The sequence below is a fragment of the Sinocyclocheilus anshuiensis genome, unplaced genomic scaffold, assembly GCF_001515605.1.
Source record: "Sinocyclocheilus anshuiensis isolate Anshui unplaced genomic scaffold, SAMN03320099.WGS_v1.1 scaffold446, whole genome shotgun sequence".
NCBI classification, from domain to species: domain Eukaryota; kingdom Metazoa; phylum Chordata; class Actinopteri; order Cypriniformes; family Cyprinidae; genus Sinocyclocheilus; species Sinocyclocheilus anshuiensis.
Window position 1 is genome coordinate 1,727,541 of NW_015544247.1, and position 24,809 is coordinate 1,752,349.

The 24,809-nt window shown below is 38.4% G+C and overlaps 1 pseudogene; it reads right to left on the minus strand.

The window, feature by feature from the left end:
* The window catches only part of LOC107697660 (usherin-like), a 241,341-nt pseudogene that overhangs the window by 189,032 nt on the left and 27,500 nt on the right, over positions 1-24,809 (minus strand).

The window sequence follows — 24,809 nt, forward strand, 5'->3', positions numbered from 1 at the left end:
AACGAACCGTACCGCTCAGTGGAAACGAGCCATAAAAAGCCACTTAAGTGTACCTAAAGACAGTACACTTTCATACTTTCACACACTATTTCACAAGATATTTTCACATTTTATTCTACAACATAAAATACATCAGTAATACCCACAGGGGCAACAGAGGTTGTTGGGGCTTTAACTCATACTTTCCAACTTGCAGATTTTAAATAAAGTGTAAAAGAGTTGTTTGATGCTTAGTGGTAGTGATGTTGAAGTCATGCGACCGTGGTGTAATTCATTTACAGCCTAACTTTAGCTTTCTACTTCTAGTAATTATAGACATCAAAATTCATAAAAGTTGTGTCAATTTGTAAAGATCGTCTTGATGAACAAAGCATGTAAGAATCATAAGCGTTTGATGGTCAGTTATTTTCAGCAAAAATCCAAAAGCCAATGGAAAAATCCTATTGACTTTTTGTTGAGGGAACCAGGGTAATGCCAACTACTGCATTGGCCTACAAAAATGTCATCCCTGCAGCACTTCATTGAAGGGTTTGTCTTGTATTTATGTATCTATGTCTTTATGAACGCCATGTCAGAAGCAATGGCGAAAACGGAATAAATAACAAAAGGCATGATTATCAAGAAGCTATACAAGCCATTTAAGGTTAATACTAGACAAAAAATCTAAAATACATTCAGGTGATACTTTTTAAATACACCAGTTAAACATATCTCTGAATAAAATAGTTGTCTATTTATGTTAAAAACAGTACAGTCCAATTAAAAAATTTTTTTAAGAGTGATTGCAGTTTGACATGGAAGGCATAATGGTGGTGGTTCACCTTTTAATAAATAAATGTCTTGTATACCCTAAACAGCACCTACTGTAGTAAACAACTTGATCATACCTAGATTTTAAATTAATAAAAAAAAATCTTCTTATACTAGGATTTATTTCATGTAGATTATATCTATGACATTGATTCATCCATTCATTTTTAAATTACGCTACCATATACAGTAGAAGACCTCAAGCTAATTCACAGACTAATATGCACAACATTTCAAATTTACATCATGTGGTCTTTAAGCTGGTCTAAACTATTCATTTTATCAGCAGGGTTTAAGGGTTGTGCTCAACTTTTTTAATGGACAATACAGTATTAGAACAGGATCAACTATCCAAATTACTATAGGGACATGTCTTTACAGTACTCTAAAGGAGAAGTAGCTTTTTGGAATTGAAAGACTGTGCTTGGTGTGCAAATGTGCAAGTTGGTTTTACAGTAAACACTGAGGGTTAATCTTCATTACGAAGACAAAGGGACCAACTGGTACAGCTGGTCTAGCCACACTGACCCTTGAGCCCCTGGCAGTGCACTTCTAGCACTTACTATGCTGCAAAGAATAAGGGAAGTGCAAACATTTCCACCCCCTGAAGAGCACTTGAGTCATGAGGCCAGCGCTGGCCAAACAACCAATGAGGGGGTTGATTGAGGGTACATGAGGAATGGTCTGTAGCTATGCTAGCTAAACGCCATCGGCCAAAGTGACTGCCAAACACACTCAATTCCCAGGCACAATCTTGGGAAAAAGGAATAGCAAAACAATGCAGCAGCTTGCAGAGCCAAGAACAAAATACGAGGGAGTCAGAGAGAAAAAGAAGAGAGTGCTTTGTAATTCAAAAGATGTTTACACAGATACTTCAAATACGATGCGCAATGGCTAGAAATTATGGTAAACAACAAAAGCGATGACTTCACTGGCATTGCCAACACAGTATAATGAGCTTAGAAAATACACCATCTACCTTGTAAATACACACATAGTAAGATATACAAATCATACTGAAAGCACCAACCTGGTTTACAGGTTCCACAGTCTCAGTCGTAGCGCGTGGGCAGGCAGAAGCATTGACCGCTAACAGGGTCACACACGGTTGCAGGCACGGTGCCCATGTGGTCACAGTGACATGGTTGACATCCATGCATGGCATTGGCAGAACTCAAGTTGTAGGTGTGAGAGGAGCATCGATTACACCGCAGTCCCTCTACGTTGTTTTTACACATGCATTGGCCCGTGGTCTTGTCGTAAATATCTGAGCCGTTCACCGTGCCCCTGAGCTCACACTGGCAAGGCAGACAGCCCAAAGGGCTGCTGCCGCTCAGACTGTGGTATCCATCCCGGCACACGTCACACCGCCGGCCCTCTGTGTGAGGTTTGCACTTACACTGTCCGGTTACCGCATCACAGGAGGTACCAGAAAAGGATCTGTTTGGACTGCAGTCGCAGGGCAGGCAGACTCCATTGCCGTTCAGACTGTAGAAGTGAGGGATGCAGGTGTCACAGAGGAAGCCTTGTACGCCATCTTTGCACTCGCACTGGCCGGTGAAAGGATTACAGAACTGGTGTAGAGAACCCCCGTGTGTCGCAGCCACAGGGAATGCAGCCATCGGGATCTGTGCGACTGAGGAATTTGAAGCCGTAGTTACAACGGTCACAGGTTAGACCTAAGTATAAAAAGAGGAGACCACTATCAGTGCTATTCTCAACCAGGACCCCAGGAGGTACGTAAAGGGATAGTTAACTCAAAAATGTACTCACCCCCATCCGTTTTTATTTCTAAGATATTTATTTCTTATGTTGAACATAAAAAAAGATATTTTGAAGAATGCTGGTAATCAAACAGTTGTTGGTCCCCATTGACTTCCACAGTATTTATTTCTCTAATATGGAAGTCAATAGGGACCAACAACTGTTTGGTTGTTCAAAATATCTTCTTGTGTGCCCAACATACTGTAAGAAAGAAACTTATACAGGCTTGGAACGACATGAAGGTGAGAAAATGATGACATAATTTTTGGGTCTTAAATTGAAAGATTTAAAGTTACTATTTTTGTTCTATAAATTTAACAAAGCATAGTTATTCCTTTAAGCAGGTTTCAGAAGCTACCTAGAAAGATTTAAATGATGCTTTGTTAAATTTATAGAACAAAAATAGTAACTTTAAATCTTTCAATTTAAGAAGATAAGAGCTGTGGCCATAGCCAATTATTTTGCATTACCTTGGTTATTACTACCAGTGTTCCATTTCATTTATTCCTTCAACTATTTTAGCAAAAATAATTTAAGTGTAATTGCAAATTTCAAATTATATTTAGATATTTACTCAATTTCCACTCTGAAGTGGAAACAAACTTCCATTACATTCCATCTCCGAAAAGAAAACTTGACGTGAAAATGACAAGTCAATTTATGTGGACCCTAGTAACAAGAAAATATGGGCATATGTGTTTTCTTTTTGCAGATTGCAGCATTTCACTTATCTTTGTTCAACTAAAGTTTTTCAAATTCGCCTTACTATCCACAAACCACCAACCTCAACATCTGAAATTATTTGGTCTTGGCCTTTACACAATAACCTACATTTCACTGTAGTACAGAGTAAACAAATAAATAAATCAGTGAAATATTACACAAGGAATAAAAAACGAAATTGGTAATGTCATCATTAAGTGAGCCCCTTTCCCAATGATGAATGACTCACCTCGGGCATAACACTTAATTTCTCTAAAAGGAAAATAAATAAATGAAGAGACCCAAGAAAGGCAATGGAAGGGAAAAAGTACAAAAAAAAAACAAAAAAACTATGAGGCTAAAAAAGACTTACAGCTCATTTGGAGACCCTAAAAAGTGGTCTACGTGGAATCAAATCATATCAAGTTTTTTTAAATGTGTGCGGTGCTTATTTGAATACGCCATACATATTCCTGACAGGTAATCTATTCCTAATGTTGCTGAGCAGAGCCTACAGGGCAAACCGTTTACAGCCATAAGTACTGAGAACTCCACTCTCCTCCACTGCTGTGTATTCCGCTACACAGCTCCACTTTAATGAATTTAGATATTAATATATTGCTCCCTACCCACAGTTAAACCTCATTACAACATTATGTTAAATGCACAATGTGACACAGATGAATACCCCAATAATATCACGCCAAAGGTGCTGCAATTTGTCATTGTGTGCATGGCTTGTGGATGTTTGTGAAAATTTGTGTAACTCTCAAAACGCTACGGTAACTGCGCGCCATCCAACTGTGAATATCATAAGAAATTAATTACTAAATCTAACAACAAAGCGCAGGTAAAAATAAGCAAGTAAATCTTTAAGCTTAAGTTACTATTTTTGTTAAATTGAAGTGTATTTGGTTTTAACCAGTACGATTTTATATATGTGCATTTGACTGCCCACTGGTGCACCCATGGAGTGGGACGTGTACCAGAATAGCCCATATTTTATCAGTAATGCTTTTCTGCATAATATTCTCATACATCAACATTTCAAAGCACATTGTGTACGCAGAGTACTTTGGACGCTTGATAAATTTTGTCCTTATGAAGCTGCGGCTGGCCTCAAACGTGCTGGAGGTAATAAATTGCCTTAATCAAATCTAATTTCTGAAAAATACCTGTGGGAACTACAAACAAAGAATCAGGTCTTGTAAGAAGCGTGAAAAATAAGGAAGACAGGGGCAGTTTATTATAATCAACTTGGCATTGAATTACAAAATTAAAATGAGGTGGCCCTTGATATCCTGGCTTAGCAATACACATGATCTTCTAAGTAACATTCTTTTGCATTTCATAGGAAAACAGTTCAAAGGTACAAAGAAAAATAAAAAAATGGAACAGATTTATCGCAAAGGACCTGGAATGCCTGGAAAAGCTGGAAGAAAAATCCTTTTGGCTGCTGCTCACAATAAATTTGTGAAAAAAAACCCCACAGAAAAACAGGGCTTTGCCAAAAAAAAGAGCCTGATGGTAAACAATTTAATCATGCCATTTACATATGCAGCAGAGCAGAGTGATCATTGTATGCTTCATACGTTTTCATTTCAGAAATTAAAAAGTGCAAACAAGTAGAAAATTAATAATTTCTTATAAAAAAAACTGCACATCAACCATTGTCAAACTAATTTGGTACTATCTTTAATTTAAAACTTACTGAAAGACAACATGGAATATTTTATTCATTTTTTTTTAAACAAGTTTGTCCTACCTCAGGACCATTTAAAATTAATTAGATTAAAACACAATAGTAATAAACTTTAAGGAATAGGTCACCCCAAAAATGAAAATTCTGTCATCATTTACTCACCCTCATGTTGTTTCAAACCTGCATGAGTTTCTTTCTTATGTTGAACATAAAAGAAGATATTTTGAAGAATGCTGGTAATCAAAAGAGCTGATGGTCCCCACTGACTTCCATAGTATTTTTCCTACTATGCACATAAGATAACATAAGAATAACATAAGAACAACTCACTCACAGGTTTGGAACGACATGAGGGTGAGTAAATGATGACATTTTTATTTTGGGGTGAACTATTCCTTTAAAAGAAGTTAAAAGCAAGGTTCCTTTACATTATTATACATTTTAAGATAAAATCCTAATGTTGATCAAAATTAACATCACGGCTGTTACGTCAAATATTTATTTAATAGTTTATTTACATAGAGACAGTACAAAATTCATGATTCCAGCCATACTCATTTATCTGTTTATGTATTTATTTGTTTGCCCTGTACAGCTTATCAATTTTGTGGGAATTAACAGAGAGAAACAGAGAAAAAGGTTGAGAGACAGAAAAAAGAAGTTAGAGAGAGAGGAAGAGAAGGAAGGGAGAAGAGAGCGAAAGAGCGATGGAGGGCGCAATGCTGCTTGATACGTACCGATTACGTTTGCCTTGCACTGGCATTGACCTGAGTCCTGGTGACAGGTAATATCTGGCTGCACGGTCCCGGCGGTATTGAAGTTACAGGCGCGGCAGCCGTCAGCCAGTGCCGACTGCAGCTTGTAGAATCCGTGTTGGCACTGATTGCACTGTCTGCCAGACACATGTCGCTTGCACTTACACTGCCCCCCGATCTGCGGAGGAAGGAGAGCGTCACGTGACCGTGCTCCAATTAGTCAAGTTGAGCAGGCCAGTGTGAGCGCGTGTGAGTCATGGATGGGCAGCTCTGCTCTCTGTCTCTACCCCCCACCCCGAAGATCCCCACTGGGCTGCTGGGATGCTTTTTATCTCCATTACAGAGAACGGAGTGGTTTGGGATAGGGGGGAAGAGGTCACAACACCTGAGCTCAAAAGCTGCCATTGTGCAGAGGGTCATGTGGCTTAACAAAACGGGTCTCTTCTTTGGGATGGATTGAAAGTACCAGCTGTTGTTTGGATGAAAAGTGGGAATATTTGATACTACTGACATGAATAGCTTCCGTGATCCTTGTGGTAAAGTTATATATGTCAGAACTTTAGGAAAAGAGACTAGATGACTCAAATGACTCGAAGCTTAAAGGGAGAGTCCACCCAAAAATGAATATTTTGTCATTGTTTACTTACCCTCAAGTTGTTACAAACCTGTACAAGTTTTTTTTCCCCCCTTTCACTTTCTTCTGCTCCCCATGACATGGTATTTTTCCTTACTGTGAAAGTCAATGGCTACCAGCAACTGTCTGGTTACCAACATTCTTAAAAATATCGTTGGTATTCAAAAGATTAAAAAAAATTCATACAGGTTTAGAACAACTTGAGAATAAATGATGACAGACTTTTCATTTTTAGGTGAACTATCCCTTTAATTGCGGATACAAATGTAAAAAAAAACAACGCTTTTGAAAAGTTGACTTTTGGAAAAATCCTGCAGTGTTACATAATATACTACTAATAAATTATTTTAACCCGCATTTTGGTATAATATAATATCATATCATATAATATAATAGCTGAAGTAGTAGTAGATTAGTACATTAGTAGTAGTACATTAAAAAAGGACAAATATTCCATTTAGTCTAACTAAATGTTATTACTATTATTATTATTTACATTTTTTCCCTCTATTTAGAGACTACTGGAATATTTGTGGTTTTCTTTATCTATTACACAACAGAGTTAATATAATATTTACTGAAATAAACAAAAAAAAAATACTGTATTACTTGTTGGAAAAGGAAAAATATATATGCATCATAAAAATGCTCTTAAATCTTGAATCATCAATAATGCTAATAAAATAAAACAAGACATAAGCTACATAAATTCCTACCATGAGCTAAGAATACTCAATCCCTACCCAGCACCAAACAGAAATGGCCCAACTAACAGTGTAAAGTCATTACCATATGTGAGGAAATAATCATTCTGATAATTTAAATAAGGTAACAATCTAACATGGGGCTGACCCAGCCATTGATTCTGAATTTGTCATCCAGTATATCTATCGACATGGATCTGTTCCTCCAAAATGGCTTTCATGATGCTAAGATAAAGGAAAAGGTGGGGGAGAATTCTCCCGAGAGAGGCTCTCATGACGACACTTTTACATACTCCCTACTGATCAAACCACTGATAAATGCTGTTGTGAATACTAAAGTCCTCAGCCAATACATCAATGCAACCCTCTCGAGAGGGACTGGCCAATATCGTTATCTGAATCTACAATTCTCAGGTCCGTCACAAAGCCGGGGATCAAAGCCTCAGATGTCTTCCTTTGCATATGCAGAGCTACTGTTGCATCTCGAAATTCGGAAATGTGTCTTAAGTCTCAAATATCAGATATAGACCAGAAGCAAAAAAATCTGCATAATGTGTTAAAATGAGCTTTAAGTAATCTTAACTGTTGTAGAAATAATTGTTAAATGAATCAACATATGTAATATACAAAAATGCAAAGAGCAGGAGATAAACGTGGTGAATGGTGGGGGTTCATTATCTGCTTTACTTTCTATGGGTTTTTATTTATGGGAAATGCATACCCATGTATTTGTGTGCATGTTTACACTTACCGGCTCACATTCTGAACTGCCATTGACGGTCCCAGCGCTGTGGCACTCACATGGTTTGCACACGTCCTTGGTCCACAAGAATGCACCTACCTCCTTGTAGAACAGACTCCGACACCGTTCACAGTTCCTGCCTTTAAAACCTAAAGAGAGAGAGTCTGCGTGTGCTTGTAGAAGGAAATGGGTGGGGGGAAATTGATGTCAACCTATTAAAATTCAATCATATCATAGAACTATGATTTCAAATTAAAAAACTGCAGTCTTGGGAGAGGTCCGGCGAGAGATGTGTAATTTTCTAAGGTGTCCATTTTAATGTCCTCTTTCATCCCTACCTGCCACTGTGCCTGATGCCCAGCATATGAAACAATGAACCTGTTAGCATGGCCTGATTTACTTCATTAAATGTCCATCTGTTTTCACTCTGATGCATTATTTCGATTTTTTCTGCTCTGCTTTTTGATGCTTTCATTATATCACTACTTTTTTTCCAGCTGTTGTAATGAAAAATATCTGGGTTTCTGTTAGGTACGGCATATTGGAACAAAACAAAATTATTTTATAAAACACATGACAGAAATAGGTCCTAGAGGTTGACAAATATGGGTTTTTCAATTGACTGTCATATCTGGAGAGCAGGATGACTGATAGACAATATATTTTAGATAATATAGACATTTTTTTATACTTTTCTTTACACAATATTTACTCAAATTAAATTTTTTTGTTTGTTTTTTTAAATATTGAATAATTTGACATATTTGAGTCCACTAGGGAGAATTACTCTATTTAGAATTTTTATTATTATTTTATTAAATACATTTTTTTTTTCATTCATAATCATTTAAATACATTTTCATTTTATCATTCACAAATTATAAGCATAACGAGAGAAAGTTGAATTGAAAAATGAACAAAAATTTTAGAAAGTCTTTGTATTTAGTTTGTCCCTTTTTAAAATTATAGCAATTTTAATAGATGTATATATGTCTACCCTGTCTACTGGTCGACTGATATATCGCCAAGGCCGATATATCGGCCGATGTGTTCGAGGCGGGACTTTTATTTTGACGGCGCTGAGAACGGCAGCTATCTGTCTAATAATCAGATAGAACTGTTAAACAAAATAATTAAAATGTATACAAAAAGTATTATAATGATTGCTTTCATATTATATAGAAAGGCAAACCTTATAATACTTTCTCGTTTTCCGTCAGCATTCAGCAAATACACATTTATATAATTTAAACAAATCTTTGAATGACTAATGAACATTTAATTTAAAAAATCTTGCAAACTTAGTCGAATCCAGCTGTGAGATCGTGTGAAGTGTGCATTTGTATCCTGCACGATCGCGTGTTCTTTGCATGACGGTCGGTCCGTGCGTATTGAATGAGGACAGAATGAGTTCAGCTGGAGACGCGCGATCGACTTTAAACGCATGATTTAAAATTATGCTGCGCTTCATGCTTTTGCCCAGTGTCATATTCATGTCTTTGTAGGATCTCTGTCTTCGAACGGACCCACTTACACTATTGAGTCACACATGAAACAATCACATTCCATTGAGACAAACTGAGGAACCCCTATGCAACCAGCTGCGGTCGTAAAACTCATGCAGGGTCAGTGAAGTGTTGAAGCAGTTCCTGTACTATCTAGCGTATCGTCTCAAGAGACTCAAATAAAAAACAGTGCTTAAACCCTAACTCAAATTTTATAATTTACCAATAAACTAATTTAAAGCAGACAATTCCAAAAATCTGAAGTTTTAAGACATTTCCAAATTTAATTTTACATTTCACAAATAGGACCATTACAATACAGTCACACACTGAAAAAAAAAACATTAAATGCTGTTACCTGTGGTATTATGTGTACAGTTATCACACACCCCTCCACCTCCTCTGAAGTGTTCTCCAGGGTGAGGATCCAGGTTGGCATTGTAGTGGCAGGAAGAGGTGTGGCTGTAGCACTGGCATGGGCGGCAGTTGTACGCCTGTACCTGATCTCCAGCTCTGAAGGGTTTGTCATTGAATAGAGGAGAGCAGCGTTCGCACTGTTGGAGAGAGTGAGAGATCAGAGCACACCTACATACATCATCTACATATACATTTATCAGCAATATCCAGATGCGACCTCAAGGATCAATGATAAAGTCCCCACAGTCACAAATAACACAATATTTCCATATGTACAAGACAGAGCAAAATCAGCTAATTTATTATGTGACTTTCAACAACTGAACTATTTTAATAGGACACTTTAATCGAACGAACATCTCATAATCGAAAGAAAGAGGCAAAGAGGCAAGAGGAGAAAAATTAGTTTTTTGAGCCTTTACTGGCAAAGTATTTGATTTTTGTGAACAGTCATTACAAATTACTGAGAACATGGGAGGCATCAAATGAAATGATTAAAAATGTATTATAAAAAGCAAAGGATTCCCCAGCGACTGCTCTGGCTCGCTGTGTCAGGCTGTTGTTTGGGCAGCCGTACTGGGCCGTGAGCCCAGAGGGAATTGCAAATTCAGCAGGCTGGATGCTGGAAGAGCCAGACACAGACCACCCGCCGCTACAGCCCTCTATGCCAATCAGGGGTCTGACAACATGCTACAGGGATTTGAATTTTTACACATTGCAGAATGTAGTTTCAGAGAGAGCAACTATAAGTGCAACAGCTTTGCAATACTAAAGCATAAATTACCCTAAAAAAACAAAGGTAGATGTTAAAAAATAAAGAACCAGTTCCAAACAATGTATGTGTTCATCCAAAGTTGATGCAAAAAATAAAAATGCAAATAAGCAGACTAATTTAAAAACATAAAACTAAAAGTGCAGGACAGAGATCAGCACATGCAGGTATTGTGTATTTTGTATTCGTCTCCAGTGCGTGAGGTGGAGAGGACCGGGCTCCAGTGGGGAAAGAGCCTTCATCCCGTGTGAAAGGCCTCTGTGAATGCCATGGCTAATTTCACGCTCCCTCAGGAAAGGTCTACGCGTGGCTGCACCAGTAGCGAGCCTACAGTTAACCTTTAGCCTGTTTGAAAACACAAGGTTTTAGCAATGCATTGCCAAAATGGCATTCTCCATCATTTATAGTCACTCTAGAAAAGACCGAAGGGATCGCACTGAGGCTGGTTACACAACTTTAAATCAGTAATTATAGCGGAAGGGACACTAATATTTCATAATGCTGATATGATTATGAATATTGCTGGTATTTAGAGCGACTGAGTTTAATTTAGCTAATAATATTCCCTCCCACAATTGGTGATACACCAGTTAACTAAATTAGAAGCTATAAAACAAAACCACAAAACAAAACTACAAAAATATTATTAATAAATATATTTGTTTATTATTGTAAATAGTATTACTTGTGTCTTCACGAGAGTACCATGACACATGGACTATTTTAATGATGTCCTTACTACCTTTCTGTGCCTTGAACCGTGGTAGTTGCGAATGACGGATTTCATCAAAAATACTTAATCTTAATTTGTGTTCTGAAGATGAACGAGCATCTTATGGGTTTGGAACGACATGAGGGTGAGGAATTAATGACAAAATTTTCATTTTTGGGTTAACTATCCCTTTAACCATCCAAGTTATTTGCTAAAATGAATGCTACATATGAAGAGTGAACGTCTCGGTTACGTATGTTACATCGAGAGTGACCGACTGAAAGGGAACTTTTTAGAAGAGAATCTTAGCAATGAATCTGTTAGCATCGTCGCAGATTTTACCTAGCTACACTCCTCTCCATGCTGGTAATTAGGATCTGACCTCAGTGGTCTAGAAGACACTGTCACGGTTCGCAGGTCTGTGGATTCCTCCTTTGTTTTGTGTGTGTCTGTGTGCGTGTGTTGCTGTCACCTGCGTTGCTGGGCAACTCATGATCGCTGATTAGCGATCAGGGTCAGCTGGTGTTGATCAGCTGCACCCTTTATATTGAGTTGTTTGTTGTTCATTCCCTGTCGGATCGTTGTTTGCTCACTCTCGTTCTCTGTTCAGTGTTCTCCTGTCTCCTGTTTGCTGCACACGAATCAGTGCGTTGTTGGATGCTTCCTGTGGAGTGACCGTCGGACTATTGTGGAACCACCTGATACTGTGAGGATCTCTTGCTTTCTCTGCGGAGGCCGTTGTTCCTGAGACTGTCATCCGGTTCGGTCATCTGCCCATTGTAGTCCCTGCAATGCTGAGGAATTCTGCACCCTCTCATTCCTGTCATTCTTTTATGCTGTGACCGGGTTGGTTTTCAGAAAATAAACCTTTGAACACTTGCAACTGACATATTGGATCACTCCCTGATCGATGATTACAATCGACAGGGAAGTTTGCATGGGAGCGCCAGGGGGCACTCTTAGGAGGAGGGGTACTGTCACGGTTCGCAGGTCTGTGGATTCCTCCTTTGTTTTGTGTGTGTCTGTGTGCGTGTGTTGCTGTCACCTGCGTTGCTGGGCAACTCATGATCGCTGATTAGCGATCAGGGTCAGCTGGTGTTGATCAGCTGCACCCTTTATATTGAGTTGTTTGTTGTTCATTCCCTGACACTTGCAACTGAATCTCTTGTCTTTTCCTGAATTATCCTGACAGACACGCTCTTACACAGAGACAGAAGATGAAGATTTGTTAATAGACATTGTCTGAATGGCTTCTGAGGGCTGAATGCTGTGGAATGTGGCTGAGGCATCAACAAGGACACATCGAAATGTTCTCTGTGGAACGTGAATGACACGAATGTCCCATGTCACATACATGTGACCTCCGACACTGCCGTTCCCACTCAGTGACAATCAGTTCACTCCATGTGCACTGAAGACGAGAAATGACACACCTTCACTGGCTCTGGCTGGAATATTACGAGGAAGCAAACATTAGTAGGGCCAGCCTAGATCTGTGTCTCAGAGCTAGTAAGCAAACACAGCAGACAGCTCCGGGGCAGGCGGCAGTCCCTCCTCGAAGCCAGGTGTTTGGGTCTAGGGGCGTTTAGGGCGGTGAGACAACTCATATTTATCATATTTACACACACACACTTTTCAGCATCTATGTGTTAGATGTGGCCCTTGTTTGTTTCAGTGAAAACAACAACAGTAGCAGCAGTAGAGAGAGTGTGTCGTGTCTGGCCCTGAATAATGCATGACATCTGGTGAATAATTTAAATCACCAAACATCAGGTTTAAAAGTTTAATCCTGGGACTTGCTCCCAATGTTCAGAATTATAAGCAGCGATCTGGACAGTGCAGATTCTCAATAGCATGAACTGCGAAGAGATTCCAGAGAGGATCGGAGAAGATGGAGAATACTGAAAAGACTATTGGTGTTTATTTTGCCAAAAGCAGTTCTTCAAATACAGGAAGTTTAAAACCAACTACATTTTTCAGTAGCGTGACAGTTACTTTTGTCAAACAATGTGGCTTGTTTTGCCAACAACAGGCTGTCTAACGCAATCAAATGTTATATATTTGCTTTTAATGTCATATTGTATTGCGCACACAGCTTTGCTGAAGCCATAAATCAAATGCTTTTCCTAAATGGTCTTTCTTCTCAAATGTAGTGTCAAATGGTTTAAATCGTTCAAGTAATTCAGTTCATTCTAAATGGTCCCATCTACTGAATTAGTTTGTCCTAAATGTTCCTCTTTATCGTATGTAGGAATGTCTGACTCATTTTAGTGAATCAGTTTTCCTAAAAAGGCCCTTTCTCTAGAAATCTGATTCATTCTAGTGAACTGATTAATTCAATTGAATTGGTTCACCTAAATATGGTGAGAAGGTTTGATTCATTATAGTGAATCAGTTTGGACTCAATTAGGGCTGTCACGATTATGAAATCTGGCTGACGATTAATTGTCTTAAAAATAGTCACGGTTATTGCGATTAATTGTCTGTTTTAGGGCTTTGGCGATTATGCCGATTCGAAGGTGCGCGCAGCAAAAATGATGCGCATATTGAGGAAACGATGGATGATTTTCAAGCGAAAGTCAAGTAAAAGACAGCTTCTTAAACCAGAGAAGGTGAACATGCTGGTATTCTTGTGGGTAAAAAAAAACATGCAAGCACTGTCTGTCAGACTCTGGGCCAGGTCTTGTGTGTGTCTTTGCTCCCTATGTGCTCCGTCTTCCAGTTTCTCTGTCTCGTGTTTTGAATTAATTGTTCCCAGGTGTTTCCTATGTTGATTGTCATTAGTTCCAGGTGTCCCTTGTCTTCCCCTCATCAGTTCCTGTGTATTTAAAGTGTGTTCTAGTTCTTGTCCTTGGTCAGTCGTTGAACGTCATCCTGATGTGTCGAGTCCTGTGATCCCCAGCCTTTGTTAATAAAACCCTTTTGATTTATTCTACTCCGTGTCTCCTCGCTCCTTCGTTCCCGTGTTCCTCTTGTGTCGTATAAAAAGCACAATAATCGCGGTTGTCCGAAACAACCGCGGTTAGATCAAATAATCGCGATTAAACGGTTATTTAATTATCGCGACAGGCCTAGACTCAATGAACCTTTCTCTCATATTTAGCACCAGAAAATCATTGAATCAGTTGCTCTCTCTCATATGTAGCTTTGAACAGTTTATTCGAATGGTTCATGAAAATTTATATACAGTTTAAAAAGCCTTTTGTGGCACTTTAGCTCTTATTTTTTTCTCTCTTAAATTCTGAGTAGCTTGGCAAACTAGTTTTAAAGTAGCTTCCCAACATTGGCATTCTTGAAAAAGTGTGAGTACTGGAGCCTTATGTCATCAGAGCTTTCCCTGAGATATAATTACCTTTGCTGGACTCATCATCAAGACACCCAGGGGCTGATGGGACAGGACGATTAGAGCCCTGCTGCCCACAAAACCACTTCCTTCTCTTCTTCCCCTTTCTTTTTTCCACTACTTCTAGCTCTTTTCATCAGGAAACTGGAGATGTGCGTGAATGATCTTTCTGTCTCTTGTTTTCCTCTTCCTCCTCCTCTCACTGCTTTTTTTCTCTCTGTCATTCCATTAAGGCCTATTTTTGAGTGTGCTGTTCATTAAAGAGGACTCTTGCACGTCATTAAAGGGAAGTGGTTAATTAAAAGGGGGCCTCCCCTGCGGGACTCACATTAGCTCCATGTGTGTGGCTCCCTGGGAGGCAGGCGCAGAGGCACGGACTCACACCAGTGTCACAGCTGTCTGCATGGCCATGGCACTCACACCTAAGGGGACAAAGACACACAATTAGAAGCCACATCCTCCTGGAGAACCTTCATCGTTGTTCTTCTCATACATCTAATGGAACTGGTTCCCAAGATAAAGCCGGAATCTGGATTTACATTAATACAGTAAAGAGAGATTGGGTGAGATCAAAGAAGTAGCTCAAAGAACAGGATGTGATGATAATGCCGATTATGTTGATATGATTTGAATTAATTTTTCACTGGGATGTATGAAATAATTTTACTTCCATAATGCGAAACATTTCTAAATGAAATGGGATATTTTAATTTTTACAATTTACATTTAACAAATTAAATGGAAAATGGAAACAAAAAATGGTATACCAGGAAATGTTTTTATAAAGTGGGAACTGACTGGCTGAAAAATAAAAGGGCTTAGTTATGTCAGCAGTAATAATTTTTTTTATTATATTATATTATATTGGAATATATTATTATGTTGGAATAACATGCAATAGCCATTTTAGGCCATATTAAAAAACTGTAATTTTATGTTGACATGAAATTAGTCTGATGTCAAATCAGTTGCAGGAAGTGTCACCTTTAAATTATTTTAATATATATATATATATATATATATATATATTATCACTACAATTTCTATAGTTAATTTAAACCTAAATGTATCATTTCTGTTTCATTTTAAGGCCACTTGGAAATACGTAGCTGGTTTCAACAAATCAACAGGGTCAGCAACATCAACGGCACCTGACAAAATCTTCCTCTTCCCTTTTCACATTCCCTAGATCTCTCTATCAGTCTTTCATTCCTTCTTTCTCTCTGTTCATGGCTAATAGGATGTTTGCATTCAACATTTATAAATGCCAGTGGAAATATCAATGGCGTGTCGTAATGTACAACAGCAGACCTGACAGGTCTCCATCAGACGGAACACGCACCTGCAGGTCACCGCTTTAATTATTAATTCTCAAGGGCCCTTATTCGGCATTATCATCCACCCATCTTTACACGGCTCCCTCTAAAAGCAGCACCCTTCACCTCTGTTACTCAAACAAACAACGTAACAAGCAAACAAAAGAGGATGAGAGTGGAAAAGAAAGAGGGCTGTCGTTATTGCTGGAGGTTATTACCGTATGAGCGTAAAGCAGACACTAATGCTCCCAGACACAGCTTGACACCCTGTCAAACTATCGCAAAGGCTGAATTTACTCACATTTTAGTCCCCAAACACACATACATCCTCTTCTCAGTCTCTCGCGGGTTTGAACTGTCAGTCTCCCTAAGGGGGTGAATCCACTACTGTTTACTCTCTGCCTTTGTTTCTCTGGCAAAGCTGTTGCGATGTCTCAGAGAGCGAAAGAAGAGAGCCGTACAGGAAAAAAAAGAGAGAAAAGGCGGGGAGGACGGGGGACACCTCTGAATGTCAGAGGATGATGAGATTTCACAGTCTCTAAATCTCGATTTCGTCTGTGCCAGTTTAACTAGCTCTTAATTAAAGCTGCCTTCTCTCGCTCACTCAGACACACTCGCACAGCGAGAGCGAGCCAAGTTACAGCTGCCTGCATAATGACATAATTACCATAGTCGTAAGAACAGTGGCTGTTTAATGTCTGAAGGTATACATGGGTATAACACCATGTCTCGGCTTCTAAAGAGACAAAAGAACATTTTCGACATTCTTGAGAGACGTAGAAGAACATTTCAGACTGATTAGCTGAAGCCTCTGAGAGAAAGAACACCAGTTCTGAAGTTTTCCTGCCAGTGATTTCCAAATGTGGCATCCACACTGTAATTACAAGACCATTAACGGAAAGACAAAATCTGTGTTAAACATGGCATTACCCTCTCTGGATAATAACAGACATGTCATCAATCCCCCAGTTGTGTCAAACTAGAAAACAACATTTGTCTCCCATCTCCACTTGGTCTTGAACCTAAAAAGTCTTTCGGTTTCATCAAAGTCTGAATTATCCTGCCTTATCTGCCTACTGATTTTCTCATCAAACACAGAAATCCAATAAAATTTTAAAAGTCCACAAATTTATGTCAAATTTTATTACTGGGAACAGTAATCATGGGGCAAAAAGGGGAGATTGTGTCGCGTGACAGTTGATTGGGGTTGACTGGTGTCAGGGTGCTGTTGGTTTCGGACCTGCCGCTGATGGTGATCTCGTCCACAGCATAGTAGCGTTGACGTAAAGGAACCGTGGGATCTCGGGCGTGGTACTGGCCGTGGAGGTGGATTCTCACATGCGTGGCTCTCACAAACTCCTGCAGGGCGGCGCTGTTGTAGAAGTCGTTGTAGCCCGGTCGCAGGTTCGGCTCAGGTGTCAGCATGCTGAAGGTGATATTTCCGCGGGAGAAAGGTATGTTGCTGATGCAAAAGATAGACAAAAAAACACTAATTTAAGTTTGCAGTTGTCAAAAGAGTATTCAGGCTGCCTTTGAAGCAGTGGTTCTCAACCAGAGGGCCAGGATCAACTATGTGGACTCTCTTCCAAAGAAACCGCAAAATCGTTTAAAATCAGACAATGATTTTAAAATGGCTAAAACAATTATTCTAATTTGTCCCTTCGGTATTGGAAAACTTGGATACTGTATATGAGGGAATTTTTAAAGTGCCTTTTCCAATGTCGGTGCCGATAGCCTTGTGGGCAGCTCGCCAACATACAGCGCCATTGCGCTATGGGTATCCAGAGTTCAAATCCTGACTTGAGAACCTTTCCCGATCCCCCCCGCCTCTCCCATTTTGTTTCCTGTCAGCTCTGATCTGTCCTATCATAACAAAGGCAAAAAATGCCAAAAATAAATTTAAAAAAAAAGGTGTAATTTCCAGACCTGAAAAGGTCATGAAAAATTCAATAAAGAATATAATTTTAGGAGGTTATGCAAAGCTTTATATTAGGTGGCCTTAACAAATGTGTACTTACATTTATTAATTTGATACAATGCACTTATTGTGTACATACATGTTGTTACATTGTACTTAAACCTACCCATACCACCAAACCTGTCCCTAACCTTACCCGCATCCCCAACTCAATAGCAGCAAAAGTGCCTTGCAATACAATGAGCACAATAAGTACACTGTACTTATTTTTGGATATAATATAGTAGATAAGGCCACCTAATATAAAGTGGGACCAGTTCTAAAATACTTTTCAGGCTGAAATTGGTATTTTTGAATGAAAAAAACGAAATAAATAAATAAAAAACCTTATCCTGTAAAATAATTGGTCACAAAAAGTACGCATAAACCTTGAAATACATTTAGTTCTTAAAAAGGTCTTAAATTATGTCATAATTTCATATATTTCTCATTGGAAGAAAATTAGTCATCAGGCATATTTTGAAAAGACATAAGGATGAGTAAATGATAACAGTATCTTAATTTTTGGGTGAACAACCCTTTTAAAGTGTTACAAGCATAAAATGTACCCTATATTATCCTACTGACTACAAAAAAAGAAAGAGAAAAAGGAATACTATTCCTGCATCTTAAGCTTTGAGCGTGTGAGTGATTGAAAGAGACCGAGATTTTCAAGTTTTGACATTGCAGGGTAACACGCTGTCAGGTTGAAAATGAAACGTATCACTAGCTACTGAAATGAACAAACATCGAAGAAATTGGAAAAGCAAAGGTCTTTTCTTTGCATCTTAGAACTACTGAGAGGAAATTTCATTAATACAGGTTTAAAATATAGTTTAGTGATATGGGGTTTGAAAGGGAAATTTCTCGGAGGGCAGGGATAAATGGGGTGAATGAGAGAGTTCTCGAGGTCTTTCCAGGGGGCAGAACAGGTATAGCCCCTACTGCATTATTCACTCTCAAGAAAGATCCACAGAGCGCTTCTGCACGTTTCAGCCCTAATGCTGGTAGACTTATCCAGGACAAACCTGTGTGAAGAAAGTCTTTTGTCCCCATCTCTTCTCCATCTACCTGTGCTCTCTGTCTCTCTCTTTCCCGACATGCTATGATGTGACTTGTCTGGAGAGTCTAAGTGCAGACCCTTATGCTACTGGGTTGAAGCTTTTGTTTGTAAACTAAAATACTCTGCCTTGCAATACAATGAGCACAATAAGTACACTGTACTTATTTTTGGATATAATATAGTAGATAAGGCCACCTAATATAAAGTGGGACCAGTTCTAAAATACTTTTCAGGCTGAAATTGGTATTTTTGAATGAAAAAAACGAAATAAATAAATAAAAAACCTTATCCTGTAAAATAATTGGTCACAAAAAGTACGCATAAACCTTGAAATACATTTAGTTCTTAAAAAGGTCTTAAATTATGTCATAATTTCATATATTTCTCATTGGAAGAAAATTAGTCATCAGGCATATTTTGAAAAGACATAAGGATGAGTAAATGATAACAGTATCTTAATTTTTGGGTGAACAACCCTTTTAAAGTGTTACAAGCATAAAATGTACCCTATATTATCCTACTGACTACAAAAAAAGAAAGAGAAAAAGGAATACTATTCCTGCATCTTAAGCTTTGAGCGTGTGAGTGATTGAAAGAGACCGAGATTTTCAAGTTTTGACATTGCAGGGTAACACGCTGTCAGGTTGAAAATGAAACGTATCACTAGCTACTGAAATGAACAAACATCGAAGAAATTGGAAAAGCAAAGGTCTTTTCTTTGCATCTTAGAACTACTGAGAGGAAATTTCATTAATACAGGTTTAAAATATAGTTTAGTGATATGGGGTTTGAAAGGGAAATTTCTCGGAGGGCAGGGATAAATGGGGTGAATGAGAGAGTTCTCGAGGTCTTTCCAGGGGGCAGAACAGGTATAGCCCCTACTGCATTATTCACTCTCAAGAAAGATCCACAGAGCGCTTCTGCACGTTTCAGCCCTAATGCTGGTAGACTTATCCAGGACAAACCTGTGTGAAGAAAGTCTTTTGTCCCCATCTCTTCTCCATCTACCTGTGCTCTCTGTCTCTCTCTTTCCCGACATGCTATGATGTGACTTGTCTGGAGAGTCTAAGTGCAGACCCTTATGCTACTGGGTTGAAGCTTTTGTTTGTAAACTAAAATACTCAGACAGGTAAAGTGGTGAAACATCTGGCCAGTATGGCATTCATCCAAGCAGGACCAAACATAGCAGGATGAACTAACATTTTAAACATATTCATCATGACCCAACTTAAATGTAGTATGATGTTATGTAGATCATTGGTTCTCAACCTTTATGATTGTAAGGCCCCCTGTCGTTGTTTTCAAACTTTTTATGAACAGAAACTGTGATTATTCATATATTAAATTAACAATGATTCATTTTGTGTTTCAAGAACATTGAAGAACTGTTTAAAAAAAAAAAAAAAAAAAAAAAAAAAATTCTTTTTTAGTTCAAAGTTAGATTACATGATTTTATCTGATTTTATTAATAAAAATTATTAATTTAAACACTTGAAGTCATCCTGTAGCCCCCTTGGAAGTTTGCTGAAGCCCCCTAGTGGGCCCCGGCCCCTGGTTGAGAACCACTAGTGTAGACATGTATTTACACATTTTAACAATTTGCTTCAATGTGGGTCCTCAAATAACTGTAGGTAGAATTAGGACTCAAAGAAAAATGTATAATTTAAACAATTTCCTTTCACTAATCCTTTTGTGAGGGATAATTATGCATGTTTAATGTGTCCCGTCAAATAAAATAAAAAAAGACACATGAACTGTAGTTTATCGTCATAAACAGTTACGATAACCCTCTCGGCCCAAACCCATTAAAATAACTGTCCTCATTTTCTCTTTCGTATGCATGTGAAACCAGGTGCTTGTGTGGTCCATAACAGCTAAGTATCTCTGCTGTCTTGATTGCGGCCAAGGACAGCAGAGATCAGATCTGAGCAGGCTGGACTGCAGCCAAGAGCAGCATTTTCCTCCCCATTCTCCTCCTAGATCCTCCAAAAGCTCACTAAATGACAATCCGCTGCTTTTATCAAAGTAGGAACTTGTCTCAACCCACTTTGATACAGCTTACCTGGCAGGAATCATTAGTTCAAGGACTGTTATCAGAATCAGAAGTGCCTGTGGATGGACTAACAGACAAATAGAGTACACACTACCTGGGTAACTGTAGACAGTTTACAGAATCAGGACGATCCAAAGGCCCATTATCCTCCATCCCAAAGTAGCTGCAGTTCTTGGCCAATACTCTTGCATACTCTTGGAGTATCACGTAGAAAGCCTGTTAAGGAAGCATGCAAAATTGACAGAGGGTGAAATATGCATGAAATACTAAACAGCAGTGGATTATCTATTATCTGCACAGCACACCGGCGCTTTGAAGAACAGCTTGAAGCACCGCTTTACTCTTCCCTCTTTCCCTCTGTGGCTTCATTTTGAGGAGTTTGTCGAGAAACTGGTTGCAGCTTTGACTAAGTGGACACTTCAAAGTCTGTGTGGTGGTGTGTTTTATCTGGTATTGAGAGGAGAGACTGAGGCAGAGCTGCATAAATCCTCTACTTCTTTACAGCTGGACTCTCTGCTCGGCTTGGCTTAGCCACATGGATGACTGGGCGACTCACTCAGACACACAAAGGACTTTAGGACGGCTTTCGTGTATTCAAATGGAAAAGACATCCAGTATCTGGATTTGAGAAAGCAGCCACACAAACAGACACTGTCAGGTTGAAGCTTACTTTAAACCAGTGGCTCTCAACCAGGAGGCCAGGGCCCAAATGGAGCCTCTGCAACCTTTCTGGGGCCCCCCAATAAATCTTAAAATGTTTTTGTAGTAACAATCATAATTAAAATGCCATGAGGATATGAGGGTCTAAATGAGGTAATATTGTCTCAGACAAAGTGGGGCCTTGGAGTAAAAATAGTTAAAGGGGTAATGAACTGAGAAACTAAAACTTCCTTGATCGTTTGACATATACAGTAAGAGGTCATTGTACTATAAAAACATCCTATAAGTTTCAGAACTTTAAACTAAAAGACGATGTTGTGTCTACTATATTGGATCCGACAGTAATGTAGCAACACACAAGTGTGAGTAACTGTTTTTATTACGTGCTCACTATTGCTTTGTCTGTTATTACAAATAGTTTCATGTGTACTGAGTATTCATATGCGTTTTTAACCTAAATCACAGCAGTGTCCATCTATGAGGAATGTACGCTGTCAAACATACACAACTGTTGCCAATCACAGCGGTGGGCGTTTACGTCAGTCTACAATCCGCCACGCCTATTCAAACAGAGCGTTCAGATGAGGGGGTTAAAAACAGGACAAAAAATAGCCTATTACTTTTATATCATGATGTTTTTTGATATAAGAATATTTATAACATTATAAGGGAACCTCAGAGAACAGTACAAAATAATAAAAAGGCAGTTCTTGACCCCTTTAATAATCACTGCTTTAAAACATATATTGTCTTGATGCTCCTTAAACTAAACTTTTATGAAGCTAAACTAAAAAACCCTTATTGGTGGGTATGTACCTGGTACTGTCCATTCTCCAGATCTATAGTGATAGTTATTCCTTTGTCCAGCAGCTCTAAAGTGGGAAAGACGGAGGAGTTCCAGGTGGTTCCGATGTCATTGTCATTGATGTAATGCAGTGGGTGGGCATCCTGGTTCAGACTGAGCACTTTGTTATGGGTGGTATCATTGGCTGCGTTGGGAATGCAGTACCTCTCCACTAGGGGGTGCACTCTGGGGTGACTGGCAGGGCAGCGGCATGTCGACTGGGTGTGTAGTGAGGGAATTGTCCAGTGTACACCTCTTCAATCTCTCTGAAATACAAAAATGCATGATTTAAAACTGTTCTCATCTGTGTTTTTACACTGGTTTTGCTTCAGGACCCAGATTATATATAGCACATCTTTTTAAAAACTACTTCTGCAGCTACATCTGATGTTAATGCCCTGTGACCTTATACTTACCTGTTGGTTAATGTCTTTGGATAAAATCTAAAATCCTGCATCCTTCCAGTGAATTGATTTGACCCTGGGGAGAAAAAGAAAGGAAAGTCAATTGGCGCTATTGAAGACGGTCTGCAGGATCCATAGCAACTAGTGGATTACCTTATCTATGTCTTTATTTGAGTTAAAGAGACACTTGCTGCATGGTGGGATCTATTATGCTTATTTACAGTTCTCTGTGAGCATTAATTCCACCGGCTGGATGGGCGGCATAGATCCAAGCCTAAACGTGCAGATCCATCCACATCAACAGATAAGATATAATCACTTCTGTTCTAATAACCGGCTCTGATTGAGATGTCACATATGGATGTTTGCCCTGAAATCTTTTCATCTTTGTGTGCTGAGTCTGTTTTATATGAGATATTGTCGTATTTATATAGCGTATTTCTTTTTTTTTTTAAATACACAAATTAATAAGGGGTTTGTATGCATATGCAAGACATGCCAAGCCAAAGCAAAATTTAACATGCATACATAATAATAAAAGCATTTCTTAAAGACAAATAGATTCTAAAGAATCAAATAGATTTAAAATACCATTCTTAGTTTTGGGGTCTGTAAGATTTTTTTTTTTTTTACATTTTTGAAAGGAGTGTCTTTATACTCACTCATTGCATTTATTTGATAAAAAATACTGTAAAACAGTAATATTGTGAAATAAAGTAAAATGTCTTTATTATCAATGTCATAAACAGTTGTGCTGCTTACTATTTTTATAGAAACCACAATGCACATATGCTAAATATGGCCATCAAATTTAGAAATGCTGAAAATAAATTATTCGAAATTTGTATTTTTATACTCTAGTCAAAATTTTCAAATGGCATGATGTTTGTTTGAACTTGCCTTTGACTTTAAATCTTATAAGAACTCCCTCTATGCTTTGTCCACATGAGTTTTACATGAATCAAACAAGCATTTCAGACCCCTGGGCTCTGGATGTAGAGTTAGAAATGTGTGCTAAATGGATTACACAGACTGCAAATTTCATGTGAAGCTGTTGTGTGTGTGCATGTTTGACAGTAAATGAGGCATGCTCTATTTGAAGAGTGTATACAGTACAGTGGATTGCTTCCTTCTACTTCTGTGCCATTTAGGAAACGAGAGAAACAAGCAGCACTGGTAACCAATCTACCGTGTCCTCTGAGAGATCTGGGCAGAATTATTGAAACAATCCTGAAGCAACATACACAACTACAACATTTTGCTATAAGTTTAATTGCATCATATAATAATTGCTGTTAATAGTGTTCATCGTCTGTCTGATTACGTCTTTAATTGATTTTTCCGTACATTTCTGCCATATGTACATTGACAGTCACCACTGATAAGCTACTACTAAACATTGTAGAAACTTAATTTTCTGTAAAGTTGCTTTGCAACGATTTGTATCATGAAAAGCGCTATACAAATAAGCTTGAATTGAATTGAATTGAATTATTGTCATTTTTGCAAACAAACACAGTAAAGTTGAGCTAAGATTAAAATGAATGCAGAGTGAACTTAAAGAAACTTTAGCAAGTCTATGCTATTTGTGGATGTGTATTCAAAACGTGTGTGTGTGATTGTGTGTATTTCATTCCCTGGGGGTATTACAGAAATCCCATCTCATCTCATTTATGAGGAGATTATTTGTTGCCATATGGTCACCCTTGACCTATATAAACTTCAACTATGATTAGTTGCAGGCTTATGAATATTTCTATAATGGAAAAATGTAACATGTCTGCAAATTAGTGTGTCCTTTTCTACACTCAATTTGAGTGATAGGAAACTGTGTGACTCTGAGGAGAAACACTGTTAGATGAGGATAGCTGCAGCTTTGAAAAAAATAAGTGAAGTAAAATCAAATATATAATAAAAACAGCATAATAAAAACTGAAAGAGCAATGTAGG